The 23,596-nt window shown below is 42.3% G+C and overlaps 1 protein-coding gene across 10 annotated transcripts in view; it reads right to left on the reverse strand.

Annotated features, from left to right (window-relative positions):
• The window catches only part of PITPNC1 (phosphatidylinositol transfer protein cytoplasmic 1), a 193,503-nt gene that overhangs the window by 118,864 nt on the left and 51,043 nt on the right, over positions 1 to 23,596 (reverse strand). The window lies entirely within an intron of this gene.

Consider the following 23,596-nt stretch of genomic DNA (forward strand, 5'->3'; position numbering starts at 1 on the left):
GTTTTTGAAAAGGCAAAAGCCGGTCACATGCAGGAGCCCTGAACCTGTAGCCCTGCCCCCTACTCCTCCTTTTCCTGTGAGGCCCCACCCCCTGGCCAGGCCAGAAGCCAGAGCCAGGCCATGGTCAGAGCTGTCCAGGCTCTTAATACTGCCCGGCTCTGGCTTCTGGCCTGGTGAGGGGCGGGGTCTCAGAGGGTAGAGGAGGAGCAGGGGGAAGGGCCTCATAGTGTGCTGGGAACCTCGGGCAGGTATGGGCGGTGCCACAGGGAATCCAGAAAAAATGCCGTCCCGGAACAAGGACATGAACTCTGCATTTCGGGACTGTCCTGCCCAATTCAGGACGGGTGGTCATCCTCGCTAGAGGGTGCATGTTGCTACTTTGTTTAAAGGAGTAGCAAAGTGTGACTCCAATGTTCTGCCTGCCTACTTTGAACCATTATGCCCTGAACTGGTTGCAGAGGTGTGTGAAATTATTCATAGCCAGTCTTCCTATTGTCCTTATAGCATAGCTCTAAGGTTTTACCTTGAATCAACCTGCCCCAAAGCCCAGTAAAATCAAGTAAACATGGCTTGATTTTCAAAGCAAAGATAGCTCTGACTGAAGTCAGTGGAACCTAAATAAGTTGGGTACCTATATTTAGGCACCCAAGTTTGAAAATGGCAGCCTGTATATATTACTAGGCCTATAATACAAAAAAAGAGAAGGAAATATTAGCAAAGTGCATCACAGAGCAACAGGAACTGTATAGTAATTCATAATATATGATGAAACCAATATAACAGCAGAATACAAATCCCAGTCTGATAAAACCACCAGCTAAAATCAGAAGTGCCAAAGAAATAAAAATAAGTATAATATTAGGACTTCATTCTCAAGTTCATGCGATGGGGTTGTTTGGGCTTTAGGAACAGAGATCTGCCTATGACTGTACACTTTCAACTTGTAAAGATCTGCTAGGTGGGGCAGGCTTCGAAACATTTTCTACTACATCAAAAGAAGAGCTTTCATACTATTATTTCAAAGACCAATCCTCACTGATTCCAGGGCTTGGGGTTTTTTAAGAAGGTTGAAATGCAGCTTTTAGGCTGGACTCACTGATGTGTCTTAACTCCTAGTGGTTAGATGTTGTCTCAGTGAGGAATTTTCTTTTCCCTAAATGGGCAGATGGTATTTGCATAGTGACATAATCTAGTCACCCAGGTAACAGGGCTTCTGTTAGCAACAGCATAATGAAGGTCAGTCTGATTCTTGTCTAAAATTAGAAGTCAGACCAGAATTTTTTAAAAAGTATTCTTTGTATAGGTGCACACTTACAACAAAGGTCTTCTGTCTTCAGCAGGTACTCTGGGTGAGCAGACTTGCACAAATAGGCTCTAAGTGATAGCCTCTACTTTGTGCTATAAAGTCTTTACAAAATATATTTGGGCACTTTAGCACCACAGCAGAGAACAGAACTAAACTGGTCTTAACATAAGTCCTTCCCAAAGTATTTTACCATAATGATCAGCAGAGGAAGGATGGTTATGTGGTTACACACCGGACTGGGATTCTGGGGATATGAGGTGAATTTCCAGTTCTGCCACAAATTTTGTGTGATCTTGGGCAAGTCACCCTGATTATGTCTACACTGCAATGTAAGCCTAAGGTTAGTAGAACTTGAGTTAGCAGACCCTGGGTTTGTTAACCTAGGGGCTTGAATGTCTACACTCATTTATAACCCCAGATTAGCAATTGTTGAACCCCCAGGTCTCAGGCTAGAGTTCCAGCATCTACACTGCATTATGCAGGCCTGAGTTCAACCATCCATATCCCAGATTTCCTGGAGGCCTCCCAAAATGTGGCTGCTTTAGCCCTTTGTTTGTGGTGCAGTGTGGAAAACCTGACTGTCCAGAGGACAAAGAGAGCTGACCTGTGGGATAATGAAATATTTTTAGCGGACTTCCAGAGCATAAGTCCAGTGGGGCTGCATCTACATTGCAAAGCAATGGGGCTTGAACCCTGGGTCCTGGCTTGACTCAGGCTCAGACCTTCCACCCCCATGGGGTGCCAGGCCCTTGGTTCAGAGCCCTGGATTAGCACACTTTATGTGTAGATGGGAGGGGTGCTAGGTTTGAGCCTGAGTTCAAACCTTGGGCTTACAATGGAATATAGACATACCCTGAGAGCCTGATTCATTCTCCTTTGAAGTCATTGGGGTTCTTTCCATTGGCTTCAATGGACTTTGGATCAGGCCTTAAATCTCTCTATGTCTTAAGTCCTCCTTTGTAAACTAGTGATAATACTTCTAACCTTTGTTTTGCCTATTTACTGTAGCTTGTAAGCTTTTTGGAGTGGCTGCTGTTTCTCACTATGTATATATACACAGCACCTAGCCCAACTGGGCCATGATCTTAGTTGTGGCCTCTAGGCTCCACTTTAATACAAATAATTAATACTAATGAAGAATCGAGCTGGGAAAATGCTGTAAACAGTTTTCTGCAAATACATGAACTACGTGCATTTCACTGAGGTTGTGCTTTTATTTGTGTGTTCACTTTCCATGGCCATTTGTTACTGTGTTTTGCTGGCACAGTTAACAGAAAAGTCTAAGTCGTATGTGTGGAAACTGAACTGTAGATTGACACATGCAAGTGTTTGCACCAAATGTGCTTGCTTGAGAGTCGTTTGACTGATCACAGCTAACCAATACGACCTGAATAGCAAATGTTCAGGACTTTCAGGTGTCAGTCCAAAGTTTAAAACATTTTCATAAAAATAATTGAATTCTAAATAAAACTGAGGAAACCATGATCTGCTCATTGATATCCCACCAGTGGAAACAAAACTAAATTCATCAGCTAAATCAAATCAGATATTGGCTGTGAAATATTTGCCCATATCAAATAAACAATTAGAAGCTAGCAGTGCCAATACTCTGTAGGCAAAGGAAGCAACCATTATGTACTTAACTCAACAAGTCTTAGAGCCCATTTCATTGAAAATAGGGATAGCAAATAATTTCTGTGCCCAGTAGAAAGTCTTGGGCCCCCAGCTCACATTTATGTCTCCCTTCTATTTCCTTTCCTCTTAGCGCCATCCCTTTTATCCCTCTGTGGGTTTTACCCTGGATGCACAACCAACTGCATGTGCAAAGGCCATTTGGGACTGAAAATCTGGCCTTGCATATCTGCAAAAATGTAGGAAAGGGTAAATAAGAGTATCAAGTAATTAAATTCCAGGTAGCTGCTTAATGCACTGTGAACTACCTCTGAAGCTGAAAATCTTAAAAAAAGGTTGTCTTGATTGAGGGAAAACAGCCAGATGGTTTTGGTGTCTGGATTGTAGACAGAACGAAAGTAATTAAACAAGACATGTAAATTGATAACTTTACAATACAAATGTGCTCATTTGTCATTTCTGGTAATGTTATGTTAGTAATAAGTTAATAATTATGTAACTGCCCAGGGATTTTATGGGCCAAATACCCTCTGAGGTCAATAAGGCTGCGCCAGTGTAACCAAGCACACAAATGGCATGCTCCTTTTGGACACAAATTGGTTATATGCTGTAGGCCAGAAGCTCAGCTGACGTAAATTGACATAGCTCCCCTTGAAACTGAGTTATCACAATTTACACAAGTTGGAGATCTGGCCCTGCAGCTTTTAAAACTGCCATCTTGGGATGTGTGCATGCAGGAAGCTTGCAGCAAAATAAAAACAAAAACTCTGAAATAGTAACAAAAAGATGGTGAGCAATTTTGTACTATTTTATTCTCTCCAAAATGAGTTTGTTTTTTTTAAATAAGGAGATGATCCATGTCCATTTATGGTACAAAATCTCTGTTATTTCACAGTTATCATGCACTTCCTTGGCTTGCCTGCCCACATTATATGTGGCCACAGCAGATGCAGATCCTGTCAGGAACGTGAATCCTGTTACTTTCATACAAGGTAGGCAACGGATTCACATCACACTCATATGGAGGGCCTTTCCGGCATGACCAGGTCCAACACTGGTTCTTCAACGGGCATGTGTCTCCTTAGGCAGGCCAAGCAACATTCCATCTCTACACCTTTAGCTCAGAAGACACCAGGAAGGATCTCAAGTCACTTCTAATCCTCAGTCAGAAGGTCTCACCAATGACGCAGTAACACTAGGATTGCCAACTTTCTAGTCGCACAAAACCGAACACCCTAGTCCTGTCCCTTCCCTGAGGCCCCGCCCCTGCCCCCTTGCTCACTACATTCCCCCTCCCTCGGTGGCTTGCTCTCCCCAACCCTCATTCACTTTCACTGGGCTGGGGCAGGGGTGCGGGAGGGGGTGAGGGCTCTAACAGGGGGTTCAGGCTCTGGGGTGGGGCCAGGGATGAGGGGTTTGGGGTACAAGAGGGGGCTCCAGGCTGGGGAGTGAGGCCGAGGGATTTGGAGTGTGGGAGGTGGCTGTGGGTTGAGGCAGGAGGTTGGGGTCCAGGAGGGGGCGAGGGCTCTGGGGTGGGGCCAGGGATGAGGGGTTCAGAGTGTGGGAGGGGGCTCTGGGCTGGGGTTGTGCTGCAAGTGGGGTGAGGGTTCTGGGTTGGGTGGGGGAGTTTGGTGGGGGTGCTCCAGGTTTGGTGAGGGAGCTATGGGCTGCGACAGGGGTTGGGGCTCAGAGTTGGGGCATGGGTCGGGTGGCTCCCAATCAGGGCAAGGCTAAGGCAGGCTGCCTGCCTATCCTGGCACCACGCTGCGTGCGCCCTGGAACAGCCAGCAGTTCTGGGTCCTAGGCAGGGGGGCCAGGAGGCTCCATGCGCTGCTCTGGCCCACAGGCACTGCCCCCCCACAGCTCCTGGACAATGGGAGTGAGGAGCCGGTGCTTGGGGCAGGGGAGCGCAGTGTGGTGCCAGCCAGGACAGGTAGGGACTAGCCTGCCATAGTGCCACACCACTCCTGACTAGACTTTTAATGGCCCGGTCCCTTTTTGAAAACCAGACACCTGGTCACCCTAACACCAATACCTCCCTTTCTTCTAGATCTTCAAACACAGCTTCTGCAAAGATCCCAACCCCTGTCAGCTGGGAAAGAGGCACCTAGTTGGAAACTTTTGTACAGAAAATGTACACCTCTACCTCAATATAATGCGACCCGATATAACATGAATTTGGATATAACGCGGTAAAGCAGTGCTCCGGGGAGGCGGGGCTGCGCACTCGGGTGGATCAAAGCAAGTTCGATATAAAGCGGAATTTTTTGGCTCCTGAGGACAGCGTTATATCGAGGTAGAGGTGTACTTTAAAAAAACCCCCAACAACATGCATGTTTTCCTGGGGGATTAATGATCCATGGTACAGAGTTAGGCCACTATCCCTAAGAGTATGTCTACACTGCCATGTAAGCCAAGACTCCAAATTCAAGCTCAATCCTACCCCGCCTCCTTTCTACACACAAATCATGCTAATCCAGAGCTCGGACCCAGGGTCCAAGCCTCAGTGAAGCCAGGACCCAGGGTTCAAGCTCTGTTTCTTTACAGCGTAGATGCAGCCCCACTGGACTCATGCTTGGAGAGTCCATCAAAAGTATTTCACAATCCCACAGGCCGACTTTCTGTGCCCCTGGACAGTCATTTGGTGGACAATCAGGTTTTCCCAAACCGCACCCCGAACAAGGAGCTAGCGCAACCACATTTGGGGAGATCACTAGGAAATCTGGGGGTACGGGTGGCTGCATTCAGACCCTCATAATGCAGTGTAGGTGCTGGATCTCTAGGTTGAGACCAAGGGTTCAACAATTCCTAATCTGGAGTTACAAATGAGTGGAGACATTCAAACCCTAGGTTAACAAACCAAGGATCTTCTAACTGAAGTTCTACTAATCCTGGTCTGCCATTGCAGTGTAGACATACCCTCAATGACTTGTGCCAAGTCATTTATCATTTGTGCACAGGTCAGCATCTCTTAATAACACTCCTTGTAGTTAAAGCAAAGGGCTGAGAATCAGGAGATCTGGGTTTGATTCCTTGCTAAATGGTAGAGTCAATGAAGTCAATTCACATGTGTGCCTCAGTTCATCCACCTGAAAAATTGGGATAACTGTAAGGGAGGTGTTATGAAGATTGCTTCATAAACAAATGTAAAGCTTTTTAAGATCCTTGGTTGGAAGGCATTAGATGAATACCAAGTATAGTTATTAGATTATGTGAATGGCTGTTGGAGAAGCTGTACAATAATATTTAAATTGCAGTATAAATGTGGTTAAAACAACAAGTTAATCTTTGTTCAGCAATATCTGATTTAGTCATTAACTATTATAACAGGATTCCATTTGCCATATATAACATAATACATTACTTTTTATATCTCACAAATTCATTTAAGAATTCTAGTACACTGCAGTCAGAGACAAACTACATTAGAATCCAAACCCACTAATAAAACCCAGCATCCTTGCCAGACCAGGAACACCACCTGACTGCTTGATTGTTGCCCTGTTTTTTTGACCTAATGTTGGTCTCATCTACAGTCATTACACAATTCATGCTGAGAACAAAATTAGCGCTCTGAAGAGTTCTAAAGCAAATCAGTGGAGGAGAATAAAAATGGCATGTCAGACTCCAGCATAGGTGTGTTGTCAGAAAATGCTTCCAAGGTCTTCCCTTTGTTAATGAGTGTAAGTTTTCTCCAGAGACCAGAATCTTGTTCTATTCTTTTGTCTCCAGCTCCTTGTGGATTACTGATTAGGGCTGCCACAAAGCCAGGTATTTTCCTTGTACGGTTGGTTGCCTATTCCATGAGTAAACCAGCATTTGTAACAAATACTTAAAAAAAAATAAAAATTACATCAGCTCTGACAGACTCCACTGGGAGGTCTGCAGCAGCAGCATTGCACAGGATTTCCAACAAGGCTAACGTTCAGACAAGACTAATGTTCAATGATCAGCCTCATAGCATCAAGTGCAGAAAATCATTTTCATTACAGCACCTCCTATCTCTACAGTAGCTTATAGGAGATGCTGCAGAAAAACTCAATTATTACAATGGCTGTTATGGAGTCGACAGGTCTGAGCCTGGCAGGGGACTTCTGCAATAACCCACAAGACAGTCAGGGGAGGAAGGAAAGTGAGGTGAGGTGACTGGTATCACAGACACTGAAATGGCATGGAAAGGAACGGTAAAAGTTCCCTTCTTCCCTGTATGCTCAATAAGAAGTGGGAATTGAGGGCTGAATTTTACAAAGAGGGCAAAAAACTGCCTCTGCCCAAACATGCATGCACCAGTGGAACCCATGGTGTGAGTGCAAATAAGCATTTGCACAAATACATTGTGTAGCCACGTGTCTAACTGCCCAATTGCAAATGCAAACACAAATTTTGAAGCCACAGGGGGTACAGATGCAGTTTTTTCTGGAGAAGAGGAGCAAAACTGGTGGATGAAACATCTGACCAGAAGAGCTAGAGTGAGAGGAAAAGGCAGATAAAGGAAATCCATCCCATCAGAAACAGCACTTTTCAGTTACAGTCAAGTGGCAGGAGCTACGGGAGCCTTTCATTAACTGAGTTTACGTGGGCAAACTGGGGGGAAAATTTTTTAAAGCTGAAGTGGGGAGGAAGAGAAGGATAACAGACAGAAAGGAACAAGTTAATTCCAGCACAGGATAGACTCCCTCCAGATCTTCTGCTGGATTTAATAACATTCAAAAATCCAGGAAATTCAACTCATTGACTTGGGGTGGCACCTGTGACAGCTGGGATAGGGGTGGGAGTCTAAAAACGTTAGACTGCAAGCACCACTTCCAGTCCCTGCCATTCCATCACATCTCATTGCAGTGGTGAAATAGCAGACATATCCTTGTGCTATTGACATGCTATTTGCTGAAGTGGATAAGCTTAGTAGTAATATTGTAGGTAGAGTGACTAGACGTCCCGATAAAATTGGGACCGTCCCGATATTTAGGTGTTTGTCCTAAGATCAGTCGGGACGCAATATGTCCCGATATTTCGTTCCGCCCTGGCAGCACTCGCCTTTTCTTGCTCCGCTGGCAGCACTGGGCTTTTTTTTTCGCTCCGCCAGTGGACACCCCACCCACATGTCCCGATATTTTCTCCCTCTCATCTGGTCACCCTAGTTATAGGTACTAGATACAGTAGTATGACTGGATGGGCATGCCTCTTCAAAAGCCATGATTCTTGTGCACGGATGCAAGAGAGAGAGAGCAGTGAGACTACAATATGGCCACTAAAGCAAAATCTTTGTTACTCGGTACTCAGCCAACACTGCTCATGCAGTTTCTCCTACACTTCCCAGTTTGCATTAGGAGGTGGATAGGCTCCCTGATAACTGTAACTGGTTTTGAAGGAGACACCCTCACACTGTCACTCAGGAAGCAGGAAGTCTCTTTGGGACAAACCGAGCCTTGGTTTATTTTGCCACATTGGGTTTGCTACAGATTCTGGCAAGTTAATGCAGTGGAGCCAAAAACAGTGAGTTGGGTTTTTGCCTGTAAAATTGACTCCATTCATTTGAGGCTCTCTGTCATGACAGGGGCTTGGGAGGTCAGGCCTAGCAGTCAGTGCCAGAGTCCGGGGTCTAGGTCAGGGATCAGAATTGTGGCCAGAGCCTAAGAGCAGTGGCCTGGGCTTGAGACTGGGGTCAGGATACTAGTACTGGGGTCAGGATACTAGTACTGATGCCAGGGGGTGGGAACAGAGCCTGAGTTCAAAGGGGAAAGCCAGGGTCCATAGCCAGAGGCAGAGTTCAAGTGCCGAAGCCTGAGGTCAAAGCTGGTGTTGGAGCCCAAGTACCAAAGCCAGGAGTCGGAACTGGAGTTGGAGTTCAAGGGCGGAAGCCAAGGGCAAGCCAAACTGCAGACCTGTCACTACATGAATGGACACTTCCTGAACCTTCTGTCTCGACCAATGGGGGGAGGGGCACAAAGGAAGGAGTCAAACTGGCTTTCTGAGGTGGTACTTCCTGTGGTGTTTATCTCCACAGGGTCTATGAGGTACTGCATACAGCTCTACCATGGTTTTCTGGTAGCAACATGGAGATGTCAACTATACCCCAGACCTGCGTTCTAGTCCCATCCCAGCAGCACTTCACACTTCTGTTTTTTGTCTATTTAAACATAACCAATTATTTAAAATTAAAGAAATGTCTTCAGAAGAGGCTATAGAAGACCCACTCAAGTGAGCTAAGTGCAAGATGGCTAAAGCAAAGGGTGCATGCTGGCATTTGCAGGTACCAGGATGTCAGATCTCAAGGGCACTATGCAAAGGCTGCAATTGCAGAGTCTCATTCCGTAGTTCTTCCTCAGGCAAAATTGTCACTGAAGTCAGTGGGAGTTTTATCTGAGTAGAGACAGCAAGATCAAGACCTTAAAGTGATAGCACTGTATTCCAAAACTAAATTTCTCAATTCTCTGCTTAACAGAACAGCAGGTGGTATCAACCTCTTCAACTACTACACACCAAAGCCCTAACTATTCACACTCCCCCCCCCCCCCCACACTTCAAATAGTTTTTGTCACATGTTTTTATTGAGAGACTGGGGTGTTTGTAGTAATGAGGATGACAAGACTCTACACAGCGAGATTCGTTTACTTACAACAGAAAATGTGTTACATCATTTCTGCACTAGAATACCTGCATCGCTGAATTCATATGCAAATGTGGGTTAGAATACAGAGCGTGATACTGAGAGTTGCTGAGCAACTGTCACTGCCAGTGAAGCTAATGGGAGTTAGAGGTATTCAGCACCTCTTCAAATCTGGCCCAAAAGGTGTTCAAAAGATATGACATGCAGTGGTTCAGCATAAAATAATCTATCTGAAGCAGTGCACACTACCATTCCCAACAGGGTCACATTTTGCACAGTGGCTTTTATTTAACTGATGTCATGTAATAGAATTTTAATACAAACAAGCACCTTCCACTGCCAAAAACTAAATCTCTTTCAGTGAAAACAAAGATTTATAAATTATTTCACTTTCTATAGCCAAGCAGTCTGGTCATTTGCTTTCAATTCCCTGGCGCACATTACTTCACTCAAGAGAAATGAATTCTAAACCATTAAGGAGTTAATTCTCTGTTAGACATTATTACATGTTCACTCTTTAAAAGCAGGAGATAGCACCATGGCCATGACATTCCCATCATTTAATAAACTGAATAATGACAGGAATTTACACTTGTTACCTACAAGACATAAAATGTTTTATAGACTGGAATTTCTTCCTGAGGCCTGGGCTACACTACCGGGGGGGTTCGAACTAAGATACGCAACTTCAGCTACGCTATTCACGTACCTGAAGTCAAAGTATCATAGTTCGACTTACCTGGCTATCCTCACGGTGGCGAGTTGACTGCCGTGGCTCCCCCGTCGACTCCGCTTACTCCTCCTGCTGAGGTGGAGTACGGGCATCGATTAGCGGATCGATTTATTGCGTCCAGACGAGACGCGATAAATCGATCCCCAAAACATTGAACACTACCTGCCGATCCGGTAGTATAAACGTACCCTATGTCTTGATTTAGTCAGGAACAGAAATGGGGTAAAATTAGAGATACAAAACTGAACCTGTTCAAATTTCAGGCAACTTGAATTGGAATGTTAGGTTACAGATTCAAAACTTGCCCAGATGGCTTGAGTTCTCTGTAGAGAAGGGTCCAAACCCACACACTGGTTTCCGATACCCTCAGAACTGTATCATTTCCTCTTCTCCTGAATCTGAACTAACAGCCACATTTCTCAACTGGCCTATCTTTGTATGTGATGAACCCCATTTGAGGGGTAGGGCGGAGGAGGAAAAGAGGATTCAATATCCAGATCCAGAACTGAATTTTGAGATTCAGGTCCATCCAGCAATCTGGGCCTGTTTCCCAGAAGCAGCCAAAATGTCACAAGATAGCTACTCTTGAGATATTGAACCTAGGTGCTGGAAGTTTCACCAACACAGGCAACTATTTGGAGCTGAATCTTGCTATTTGGAGCTCAATTTTGCTAGGATAGCTTGTGAAATTTTGGTGCCACTGAGTCTGAACTGTAGCCCAGATTTGTTTTTGAGTTCAAACTCCAGCTGAAAAGCCAGCTTGGATCAGTTCCAAATACTGCCTCCTAACCCATCAATAATATTCTCACCTTTCAAAGTTTTGTTCTTTCTTCACGGTCAGAGTACAGCTGGTATGGTACAGCTTCCTGATTTATGAGCCAGGTTCAGGTTTATTTTCTCTTGTCAACACTATAAATAATGATCATATTTTGCCCTGACTCTATACACTGTGGAAGCCTACTGATTTCTATGGGATTACCCAGGGTGTAAATAAGGAAAGGATTTGCTCTAGTGACTTTAGTCTTGCTGTGGGTTCAATCCTGAAGTCCTTACTCTAAGAACACTTCTATTTAAATTAAATAATGGAATGGAGCCCCAAGTCTTTAGGGTAATTTTCAGATTCAGGAACTAGACTGTCTAAACACAAAAATAAAATATCATGGACATGCTCTTTCAACTAAGTCCTTGGTTCCTAAGCCAGGGAACTCTGGAGCTACGCTGTGCATTTCAAATGGCTTTATTTAAGTCAGATGTGTTGACCAATGAATAAGATTGCACATTGTATGCCTGCTATATAATTAAATGTGAGCCACCAGTTTGCACTTAGTTATATTAATCAACATAATTTCTATTTGAGGAAAAAATAACAATGCCTTGGGGAACAACTACATTTTACTGGTGGCAGAACCAGAGTTATTGAGGCAGCTGATTGAACTTCTACAATTTATTTTTCAATTGTGAATTTTAAATGAATACCTAGTTTTCAAAAATGAATCAAATCTTGAAATGCCTACTACACCATAGGTACCATAAAATTGGACTTATTTAAACTAAAAAAAGAAAAGAAAAATATTAGCTGTTCTATAAAGCACAGTTCAAATGTATAAAGAAGACACCTCTGCAACAATGAAATAGCTTGGAATGCTAGAAACTCTCATGTTTCAGGGCCTAAGCCAACTACTGATTGAGAGGGTTGGGAAGGAACTTTCCCTTTCCAATGTTATCCAATTCTAGGTTCTGCACCTTCCTATGAAGCATCTGGTTTTGAAAGCTGGCACAGACAGGATACTAGATGGACCATTGGCTCCATCTGGTAGTGCAATTCTTATAAGCCAAATAAAGATTAAACTCGGGGTGAATCCTTACTTATATATTTGCTTTTATATAACCAGAGCAAAGTACTTGGGACTTATCTCATGCTATTATAACCCACTAGTAAGCAAATGTTTTAGGCCCTGCCTCCATTTGCTGATCCACAGAGGATATGAGTCATCATGACCTCCAGCTAGTTGGCTTCTTTAGCTCAAGCTTTAGCAGCTCCAATGGTCCTTGGTTCAATCCCCAATGTGTTGGTGAAGAGAGAAGCCATCAGACCATTATTTCATGATATGCAACTAACTGCTCCAAGCAATTAGATCCCTCCCTGCAAGTAAGATCCTGATCCTGGAAAGTGCTGAGCACCCTCTAGGCCTGTTAGAATTAATGGTTGTTGAAGGCACTTGGAACCTCATAGGTTTAAGACTCTGACTATATCAAACATTTCTCGTGCAACAATTCATGCTGAAACAAGTCAATAGCTTCCAGTCCTATTCTCAGGAAATGACAACAGGTGGATGTAGAAGCAAAAATCAAACGCAGAATCAAAACTGGAGCAAATGAGTCACTCGAGTATTTCATTTGCAGACTGAATTAGAACCAAAGGATGAAATCCTGGCCTCCCAGGGAACTCCCAGGGAGTTTTGCCATTGATGTCAGCGAGGTCAGAATTTCACCCAAGGTCACAAAAAAAAACCCTGACCTCCCCCCCCCCCCCCAATTACACCCATGCAACTACACTGACATCAATGCAGTGGGCACCCAATGGAACTGATGGTAGGCAGTTACCCCAGAGGTTTTAGATTTATGGCAAGACACATGATTGAAACAAACTTTTGGTTATAAATAGCAAATAGTTCTGACTCTTATTCTAAAAGTGCAATCTTCTAAAGCTTTCTATGAACATAGAATCATAGGACTGGAAGGGACCTTGAGAGGTCTTCTAGTCCAGTCCCTTGCACTCAAGGCAGGACAAAGGCTAGGTCTACACTGGGGGAGGGGGGGTGTCGACCTAAGATACGCAACTTCAGCTATGCGAATAGTGTATCTTAGGTCGATTTACCTGGCCATGAGGACAGTGGCGAATCGACCGCTGCCACTCCCCCATCGACTCCACTTCCACTTCTCGTGCACGGTGGAGTTCCGGAGTTGACGGCAGAGCGATCGGGGATCAATTTTATCGCATCTACACTAGACACGATAAATCAATCCCCAATAGATTGATCACTACCCGCCAATTCGGCGGGTAGTGTACACATACCCTAAGTCTGATCTGTAATTCCCCGGGTTGTCCTTATTCCCCTTTTTATAGATGGGCACTATATTTGCCCTTTCCCAATCCTTGGGAATTTCATGTCTTCCACAACTTTTCGAAGATAATTGCTAATGGCTTAGATATCTCCTCAGTCAGCTTCTTACGTATTCTAGGATGTTTTGCCTCAGATGTTTTCAAGTAATTTTTAATTTGTTCTTTCCCTATTTTAGCCTCTGATCCTACCACCTCATTTTCACTGGCATTCATTAGGTTAGATGTCCAATTGCTACTAAACTTTTTGGTGAAAACTGAAACAAAAAAGTCATTTAGCATTTCTGCCATTTCCACATTTTCTGTATTGTCTCCCCTCACCCTGCAATGAATAATGGGCCTACCTGGTCTTCCTATTGCTTCTAATGTATTTGTAGAATTTTTTTGTACCCTTTATGTCTCTAGCTAGTTTAATCTTGTTTTGTACCTTGACCTTTCTAATTTTGTCCATACATACTTGTGTTATTTGTTTATATCCATCCTTTGTAATTTGACCTAGTTTCCACTTTTTGTGGGATTCGTTTTTGAGTTTTAGATCATTGAAGATCTCCTGGTTAATACATTTCTGGATATTCATTCAGGCAGAATCATGATGGTACAAAAACTATTTCTAAATCTTAGTTAAACTCTGACAAATAAAGCAGACAAGTTAATATCATATTCAGCTCTCTAGGTCCCAGACTTTGCTCTTGGTTATACTGCTGTAGGTCTCGGGTAATTACACAAAAATCCTGTCATATCCCCCCTGTACTTACCTTAATAATGACTCAGTGTTATATTTTATTGCGGGTATAGGAAAGGTATAGGTACTTAGCACTTATATAGTGACTTCCATGTTCACGACACTTTACAAACACCTAACTATTCCTCAAAACAGCACTATGACGCAGGAAAGGATTGTCATCCCCAGGTAAGTTACATGCCCAAACACGCAGATGGAGTTGGTCCCAGAGCTCAGAATAGTACTCAGCAGTTGGTGGTTCCCAGCTGACGTTTCTCTCAACACAAATTGTATTAAGATATTTTGTGGCCGGAAGCAGTTACTTAAGTAGACGTCCAGGCATATATGTCTATCCAGCAGGATGTGTGGAGGTTTCCTGTTATTCGTATTACAATAGCACCTAGAAGCCCCAGCCAAAATCAGGGCCTCATTGTGCCAGGTGCTGTACATATACATAATGAAAGACAGTCCCTTCCCTAAAGACCAATCTACAATCTAAATATGAGACAGATAAAAGGAACAGTTATGTCTATTTTAGGGAAAGGGAACTAAGGCACAGAGAGATTAAGTGACTTGTTCAGGGTCAAACAAGATGTCTGTGATAGAGCTGAGAATTTAACCCAGGGTCTTGAAGTCCCAGTTCAGTGCTTTAACCACAAGGCCAATCGGATGGATTTTCTTCTACCCATCTCATTTATTAAACAGAAATGGCCTTTCATTTCTACCCACTTATTTTAAATCCAACGGCACTATTATTGTGAATGGACATCTTCCCCCCATCTGTCTTCTGAAATGACAAAGCCAAATGCACTATACTCAGCTGTAGGTTAATACAGAGCCTCACATGTCAGCAAGGGTAACATCGGCTCATACAGCATATAGCTGTGCACTCTAATCCAGGCAGTTTGTGTAGATGGTGATTCATAGCAATTAAGAATAACTTAGGAAAATATGTGTCATGACACACGACCTCCAGCTTCTGACAGAGCTGTTTGTTTTCCTTGTTATTAACATTCCTCGATTGGACTCAACTAGTAGAGAGGAATGTGCAATATACTAGTATTTAGAGCACTGTGTAAAGGCAGATTTCCGCTGGCTACTACCTGGACCCACCTTTTGCCAGAACAATTTCAACTATCTATTTCCATGGAAAACATCTGAACCAAAAAACCCAACAGGCACCAAATCAAACCTGTCACTAGCTTTAATAGGTATTTTACTCATCATCTCAAGGTTTTATTAAAAGACACTTTTTACGAGTGGGAATCCGAGTCAGCTCTATATTATCCATTTGCAAGAACAGCCAGCAAATAAAACAACATTCAAATTCTGAAATTTTACATCCAAATCAGATTCAAACATTCAAAAATCATTGCACAACTGGACTATTTTCTACCCCTGGAATACATGGCCGTCTCCTTGTTTGGATAGCTTTTTGGAGGAACAGAATACAATGCCTCTCACCATAACTGGGAGCTCTGAAGTCTATCTTACACTGTGGGAGCTACCAGCCTGGAAGAAACAGTTATATTCCTGAACTAGATGCTTGGTTGCTATAGCTACATAGTGGATTGATTGAGGTGACATGAGAAGAGTGCTGCTGGAAAAACGTAAAGTGAGGATAGAGCACAGAGACTACTGAAGACTATGTGCAGAGAAGTCCTTATTAGCTGTTGGACTATTTTGGAATGGCTGTTCTCATGGCACAGGTAGGAAGAAGGGATTCCAGAAAAAAGAACACATTACCAAAATACTGCCCTCCGAAAGAAACGGTGTTTCTACCTACACAAAAAACTCAATCTTATGAAACTGCACAAGAAATTGACTCATTAAAAGAAAGATCTAGAAACACTAAATTTTCTACAAGTCTGACTTTATCTAATTACAGATTATTAGTGAGACATGCCATAGTTAAATCCTCGAAGTTAATTATATGTAAAATATTTTCTATCCCTCCCTACCACAATTCCCATTTACGCTGCTTTTTAAATGAGTTCGAAGCATATTTATGTCTCATGCATGGTTATCTTTGGGTTGAATCCTATTAGAGAAGCAGTCTTCAGAAAAAAAATAAGCTAAAACATCAAATCCACTTATCAAAGATTTCATCACATCCTAATCTCTGAACAAAATCCATGCATGTTTGCAAAAGCAACTGCAGAGAGGATCCAATGGTGTGCAAAAAAGAAACATAATTATACTGTTATCTAAAGTAGAATAAAGTAGTCCCACCTTGCAGGATAACATTTGTTTGTCCAATGTGCCCATCAATGCAAGATGTATCGACAATATTAAAGTGTTATACAAAAAAGGACAAAAATCAACTCTAAAATAAAAACTTACAAAAGATCCTCAGCCCACTAGCTTTGGAAGGGCCTTGGAACATATCCTCTAGGTCAAACAAATATAGGGTTTGCAGTACCAGCTGGAGGGCACTCCCTTGAGAACAACTGGTCTCCAACCACCAAAGTTCAAACATGGGAACTTTGTGCCAGAGCATCCCAACAGATCTCAGATGCCAGGATGGTTTCTCAAGTTGGGCACATAACATTTGAAGTAAGCAAGTTAGAGAGCACTTCTGAAAATTCAGGTCTCAGCAATTTACTCATGGTCACAAGACAAAATGAGTGGCAGGGTCAGAAATAGAACGTATTTCAGTGGTTCTCAAACCTTTGTATTGGTGACCCCTGTCACACAGCAAGCCTATAAATGCGACCCCTTTATGCATTAAAAACATTTTTATATTTAACACTATTATAAATGCTGGAGGCAAAGCAGCGTTTGGGGGTGGAGGCTAACAACTCGCAACCCCTCATGTAATAACCTTTAGACCCACTCAGGAGTCACAACCCCCAGTTTGAGAACCTCTTATCTAGATGGATTCCTGAGTCCCAATCTCCAGGGAAAAGGGGCGTTGAGAAGGGGCAAGGAGCTGCAGTTGCAAAAGTTAGGAACGATAGTGAGGGAGATAGTGTGACACAACAAGGAGTAATGGTCTCAAGTTGCAGTGAGGGAGGTTTAGTTTGGATATTAGGAAAAACTTTTTCACTAGGAGGGTGGTGAAGCAATGGAATGGGTTACCTAGGGAATATCCATCTTTAGAGGTTTTAAAGGGCCGGCTTGACAAAGTCCTGGCTGGGATGATTTAGTTGGGGATGGTCCTGCTTTGAGCAGGGGGTTGGACTAGATGACCTCCTGAGGTCCCTTCCAACCCTGATAGTTTATGATTCTATGAAATTGAGAATGGGGATGTAGCCAGAGTCCAGACTGAAGGAGAAGGAGGCACAGGAGAACCCAGAGATGACAAAAGGATTTGTGGATGTGAGGCATGATGTGGAAACCAGGATAGAGGTCACTCTCAGTTACAGGGAGGGGGAAGGAGGAGAGCTGCAGGGAGTGGAAGATTTGTGTGAGTGAGAGCAGAGGATTTCAGAGGATCTAGTTTTTCTTCTGAAGCACAGATGATTTACAAGGATGTAGCTCCTGTTAGTGCTGATGAGAGTTAGCTGTATAAATCCCTCCCACATAGACTGGACTGTATAGAATACAATGCTTTAATCTTGGCAAATGATTGAGCAATCAGTTACAGGAAGACCATTACTTGTGCACACTGGAAAGCGGGGGCTGATCATAGCTCTCCCATTTTCAACCACCCAGCCCCTGGTGTAAAGTTAAGCTTTAAATGAGGGGGAAGGTGGTGTAAGATTGAATTTACTTGACTAGTAGGAGATCTAGAATGAATAATTGAGACAGCAATGTCTCTTTCGGAACTTGCATAAAACAAACTGCTTAACGTAACATTTTGTGAGGGAAAAAAGCATCTGGATAAACAATCTTTACATGAAGTTTTAGTTCAAAGAATATTAAAATTTCAGAATTATAAACAGATTTAAAGTGGAAATCCTGACATAAATGCAGGGATTCTGGCTACTGCTAGAACAGCTACAGAAATATCACTTGCCCCGACCATGAACAAAGAACCTGACTAGTTTAACTTTTGAGTTGACCTTCAAAATGTTTCTTTTCAATGAATTCCTGCATGCCTCTGTAATTTGTGCTGCATTACACATCTGGTGGCTTTTTGTTACATCATCAGCATTCTTTAGTATTGCCCAGATTCATGGGAACATGTTTTTTTTTAGCATCATGAATAAACAGTTGCAGCAGGAGTAGCTGGCTTTCACATACTGTGAAGTTTCTTGCTTTGCCTTTCTTGAAGAAAATAAGCATTAGTACATTTCATAATTCTGCTAAGGTTCCTGTGTATTCAGTCAGTGGCAACCAGAAATCAGGTTTTCGAGGAGGAATGGGACCCTTCTTCAGTGTTTTCAACTTCAGATATCTGATCTATTCTAAATATTGTAGTGGCATCTTACAGGTTAAATATCTTGGGACTGCTTATACCGAAGTCCTGCTTACTCTGAAGTCAATGGGAACAGTGTTGGGCTTTTGGTTAATGGGTTCAGAACCCAGGTCATTTTAATTTGCATTGAAATGAAAACTGGCTTGCAAATTCTTAGCTTACATGCAAATATGTTTTATCAGCTGTAGCTTACACCCTATTTTGATGCTAGCTATTGATATTTTTATGCCTGCTGATAAGTGCTTGCAGGGTACCTTGAGTGTGCAGGATCTAATGAAATTTCAAGAAATGCTGCTGTTCATGAGCAGTATCCTGCAGTACAAATTCTCTCACTAAGTAAGCTGCCTATATTTGAATAGTTCACACTGTTCTGTTTACTGGTATTTCCACATGGGGGATAAGGATAATTTTTCAAGAGACTGTCAAAAGATTTCTACATTCACAACATTCTAGAGACTAGAGAGGAGACAGCCCTATTAAGCTATTGTGACTAATTAAAACCAAGATGTCAGTAATTCATATTGGAAATATAGAAGAATTAATATTAAAGAGAGAAGTCTAAAAATGCATGGGTCTGTCTCTACTTTTGCCTCAGAGTTCAGACAGGGACAGCAAACCTCAGAAAGAAGGCCAAACAGCATCCCAGTAGGATTCTTCCAACAGCAGACAATCACAAAACCCCCCAATTGTGTGCTCCTTGTTTCAGAGAAATAAAGATCACAGGAGACCCCAGATGGAGGAGGACAAGACTATAGCTTGATCTCAGACAGTGATGACAGTATCCCAATGCATTTTACAGTAATCATTCCAAACAAACAGTGAATTGATGTGACTCTGAAGGCAAACATGGCAGCCATTGTGTTCTCAGCAGTATTTCACACATGGCCTTGGACACCGACGTGTCATTCCTTGTTCCACTGAAGTAAATGGGAGCTTTGCTATTGAAACGACTACCCTACGAAAGTCAGAGACGTAGACCCTTTGTCGGTCTTTTCCTCTAAGTGATGAAATCTCCAACAGTGTAGCCTCTCCCGTGTAATACCCTGCTCATACGATATGTAGGATAATAACAAAATCCAGTGTTATGAAAGGATGATGACATTTTATAAATACATTGTATTTACATTTATGAAATTTCAGAAGAGTAGAATGCAGACAGGGACACTTGAAGTGTGCCTCTATTTGGGTTACAATTCTGCATTCACCCCCCTCCATTCCTTGTACTACTTTTCACACCCTTTGCGCTATATTTATGTGCACGTGTCTCCCAATCAAACCACAAACATGGTGTAGCTTCAGATTCAGCCCATTGCCTTTCACTGCCATAACCCTTTGCATTACAGTGAATAACAAGGTTAGGCAATTATCACACAACAGTATCAGTGATCTACTTTCAAGCTTTAATACATAAAGGTGTATTTTATTTGTTTTTTTAAAAATAAGAAAACTCTTACCCATGAAATTAATCTTTTTGATTAATCTAGTCCAGGGGTAGGCAACCTATGCCACCCATGCCAAAGGCGGCACGCAAGCTGATTTTCAGTGGTATTCTCACTGCCTGGGTCCTGGCCACCGGTCCAGGGGGGCTCTGCATTTTAATTTAATTTCAAATGAAGTTTCTTAAACATTTTAAAAACCTTGTTTACTTTATATACAACAATAGTTTAGTTATATATTATAGACTTATAGAAAGATACCTTCTAAAAACATTAAAATGTATTACTGGCACGCAAAACTTTAAATTAGAGTGAATAAATGAAGACTTGGCACATCACTTTTGAAAGGTTGCAGACCCCTGATCTAGTCCAACAGCTGTCAAAAACTTTTTTATTCAATCTCTTTACGTTTCAATTTAATATGCTGTACAGTGAAAGAAAACCAATGGATGCAATTCTTTTTGAAGAGTTTACTCAAGTTTCTTAGTAATCCCAACCTCTAATTGAGGTTCCTGGAAAAAGCTATTTCCAGACAAGATATCCCAGGAAAAGTCAGAGTAGAAAAAGTGTAGGCTTTCCCCCTGGTCACTGTTGCCAATCCATTAGCAGTGTGTTTTGGCCCTATATATAGGGTGACACTTGAATCCATTTTTCTTGAAGTGGAAAGTAACATTCTCCAACAGAGAACAGCTTCCACAAGCAAACGTGACTGATTTCTGGAAATTCACCTAAATCAAATTGTCAGTAGGTGAGACTCATACCAGCAACACTGTGAGAGCATATGGTCTTAGGGCTGAAGGACACTAAAGACTTATTGAGCTGAGTCATCATGGAATCTGGCACTTGGCAGCTTTAGATGTCTTAATCTCATCTTTCGCAGGTTAATAGTTTGTCTTGATTAAACCAGGCACCAAAACCCCTGTATGGTTCTCCCAATAAACTAAAATCAGATTTAGAAAATAAAACTAGCTGTTAGTCTTCTTTTAAGATGTATTTCCTTGTTGTCTAGAAGTGAGCAGTCCTGTTGAAGACTGCACAAAATAATGTTAAGCAGCAACAGCCCCAATCCATAAGCTGAAATCTGGAGGTGAAGCCCAATTTCTCCAACAAGCCCGGGGTCTTTGGACCCAGAATTTGTGTTCAGCTCATTTTATTAGAAATAGAGTCCAGCTGGGAAGTTCAGCTCTGGGTGTCTCTCTAAAATCCTCCAACATTCAGGGATGTGCAGATCTGGGTTTCTGATTTAGGCCCATCTCTAATTACAAGGCGGATAAAACACACATACAGAAATGACTTCCCTCATGCTACATGACTAATGATAGTTACCTGATTTATGAGCAAGCACTTCTTTTCATTCAGACTACCTTTCTTAAGTTACTTCCAGTAACTATTAAGAATTCTCTGCAATTTATAAAATCCATTTCACACCAAAAATGTCACCTTCCCAGAGCAGAGTAATTGATGTTTTCAGAAAGAACACTCCAAGTAAGAATTTGAGCTCAAGCACCAAGGTGGCTCAGAGGGGTTTCATCAGCTTTGTTAGAATCACACAGAGCAATAACATATTTATAACATTTTGTGGCAAATAAGAAAGTGCCTTATGACATATCTGAGGCAACTTTCTTAGCGTGCCAAAGAATTAACTGAAAAAAACACTACCATCAGGATTTAATACTTAACTATTTTACATACTGAAAATTCAAACTAATCCAACTTGACTTTTGAGGTTTTATTTAATAAATTCAGAAGACAGTGTAAAATGGGTAATTTTTTAATACTGTTTCCAAGCTGCATTATACTTGTTACACATGCATCACTTTGATCAATTGGTCCTTCAGCCCTCATATAGATTGCATTGATCACAACACGTCTTCCATTCTTCTCGTATCCCGGCCTTTCTTATCCATGTGTGGCTATGTCTTTTCATGATAAAATATTCCCATCTCTTTGGAGGTTGGCCAACTGATCATTTCAGTTCCCATGGGTACCATTCGGTGACACCTGCAGCCCATTGATTGTCAGTGAGCCTCGCTATATGTCTGACCCATCGCATTTTACTATGCCTGCTCTCAACAACGATGTCCTGCACTCCACTCTGCTGTCTGATCACTTTACTGGGGACTCGATCGTGGATTGAAATTCCCAGAATTCTTCTTTCTATCACCCTCTTTGTGACAGACAGTTGTTACTCCTCTGTCTTCATCAGCGCCCATGTTTCGCTGCCGTACAACATTGTTGGCAGTACCGTTGAGTTGAAGAGGCTGGCGCGTGTTGCCTTGTTGATTTTTCCTTGGAGGACATCCCTGATAGAATTGAATGCACACCCACCTGCTTTGTTTCTTCGTGAGTGTTCACTTTCCTGATTGTGGCTCATGTTAATTTCTTGGCCCAAATAGACATATTGCTCAACTTCTTCTATTTGTTCTCCCTTGATTGTTATTTGGGCTTTTGGCAAGGTAATCAGACCGCATAAATTTTGTTTTGGAGCAGTTAATTTTCAGTCTGACTTGGCCGCTTTTTGCGTTGAGTTCTCGCAGCATTTTCTGAAGTTTGATAGTATTTTCTGCGATCAACGCAATATCATCCACGAGTCTGAGATGGTTTAACTGCTCTCCGTTGATGCTCACCCTTCCAATCCATCCATCTCATTACCATTTCAAGGCAGGCTGTGAAGAGTTTCGGTGAAACCATGACTCCTTGTTTCACATCTTTCTTAACTGGGATGCGAAGGGGGGGGATCAAATAATGTTATATCTATAATGCAGTCAGAATTTGCTTCCTTTAATAATTTGATATAGTTGGTGTCAATGCCTTGCTCTGCAAGAGCCTTCAACACTGCATTGATCTCTACTCTGTCGAACGTTTTTTCATAGTCAACGAAGGCAATAAATAAAGGGAATTTGTATTGCCTTTAGCATTCCAATAACTGGCTTATAGTGAAAATATGGTCCAGTGTGCTGAAATTCCTCCAAAAGCCTGCCTGCTCTCTCAGCTGCTGCTCGTCCAGACTCCATGAGAGTCAGTTTGTTATTATTTTGGTGAACAGCTTGTAGACGTGAGAGCAGGCATATTGGACGAGAGTTCTTTAGATCTTCACTATCACCCTTCTTGTACAACAGAAAAAGGGCGTTGGACTCCTTCCAGCTAGGTGGTATCTTCTGCATTTCCAAGTAATAGCTAAACCTCTGAGCAAACATTTCCCAGAGGTATTGGCCTCCAGCTCTTATTTTGATTGTCAGTGAATCTTTACTTGGGGCTTTTCCTTCCTTCATTTGGTGAATTGCATATTCAACTTTGATGGAAGTACATGTTTGTTGGTCTGTTGAAGTATTGCTACTGGGATATTTATCTGAGACGCGAACAGTTCGGTGTAAAAATCTTTGCAGACCACTTCCATCCCTGTTCTGTAGCACCATTATTGTTGACCTGTACAGTGTTAATTGCCTTTTGCATTTTTTGAGGCTTCTGCAATCTTCAGCAGTCTTTAAGAGCTTTTCATTTAGGTACTTCTCGAAGTCCTCCTTTAGTCGTCTTCTTATCAACTTGCAGAGGAGGGTGTACTCAAGTTTGTCACCATCATTTTGCTTCATATTCCTCCGCTTCTCTAGTTCTGCATTTCCTCCAAGATTTTTCCCTTAGCTCTTTTCAGTCTTTCTTTTTCAGCTAATTTCATGCAT

This window comes from Mauremys reevesii, linkage group 15, assembly GCF_016161935.1.
Source record: "Mauremys reevesii isolate NIE-2019 linkage group 15, ASM1616193v1, whole genome shotgun sequence".
In the NCBI taxonomy this organism is placed as follows: domain Eukaryota; kingdom Metazoa; phylum Chordata; order Testudines; family Geoemydidae; genus Mauremys; species Mauremys reevesii.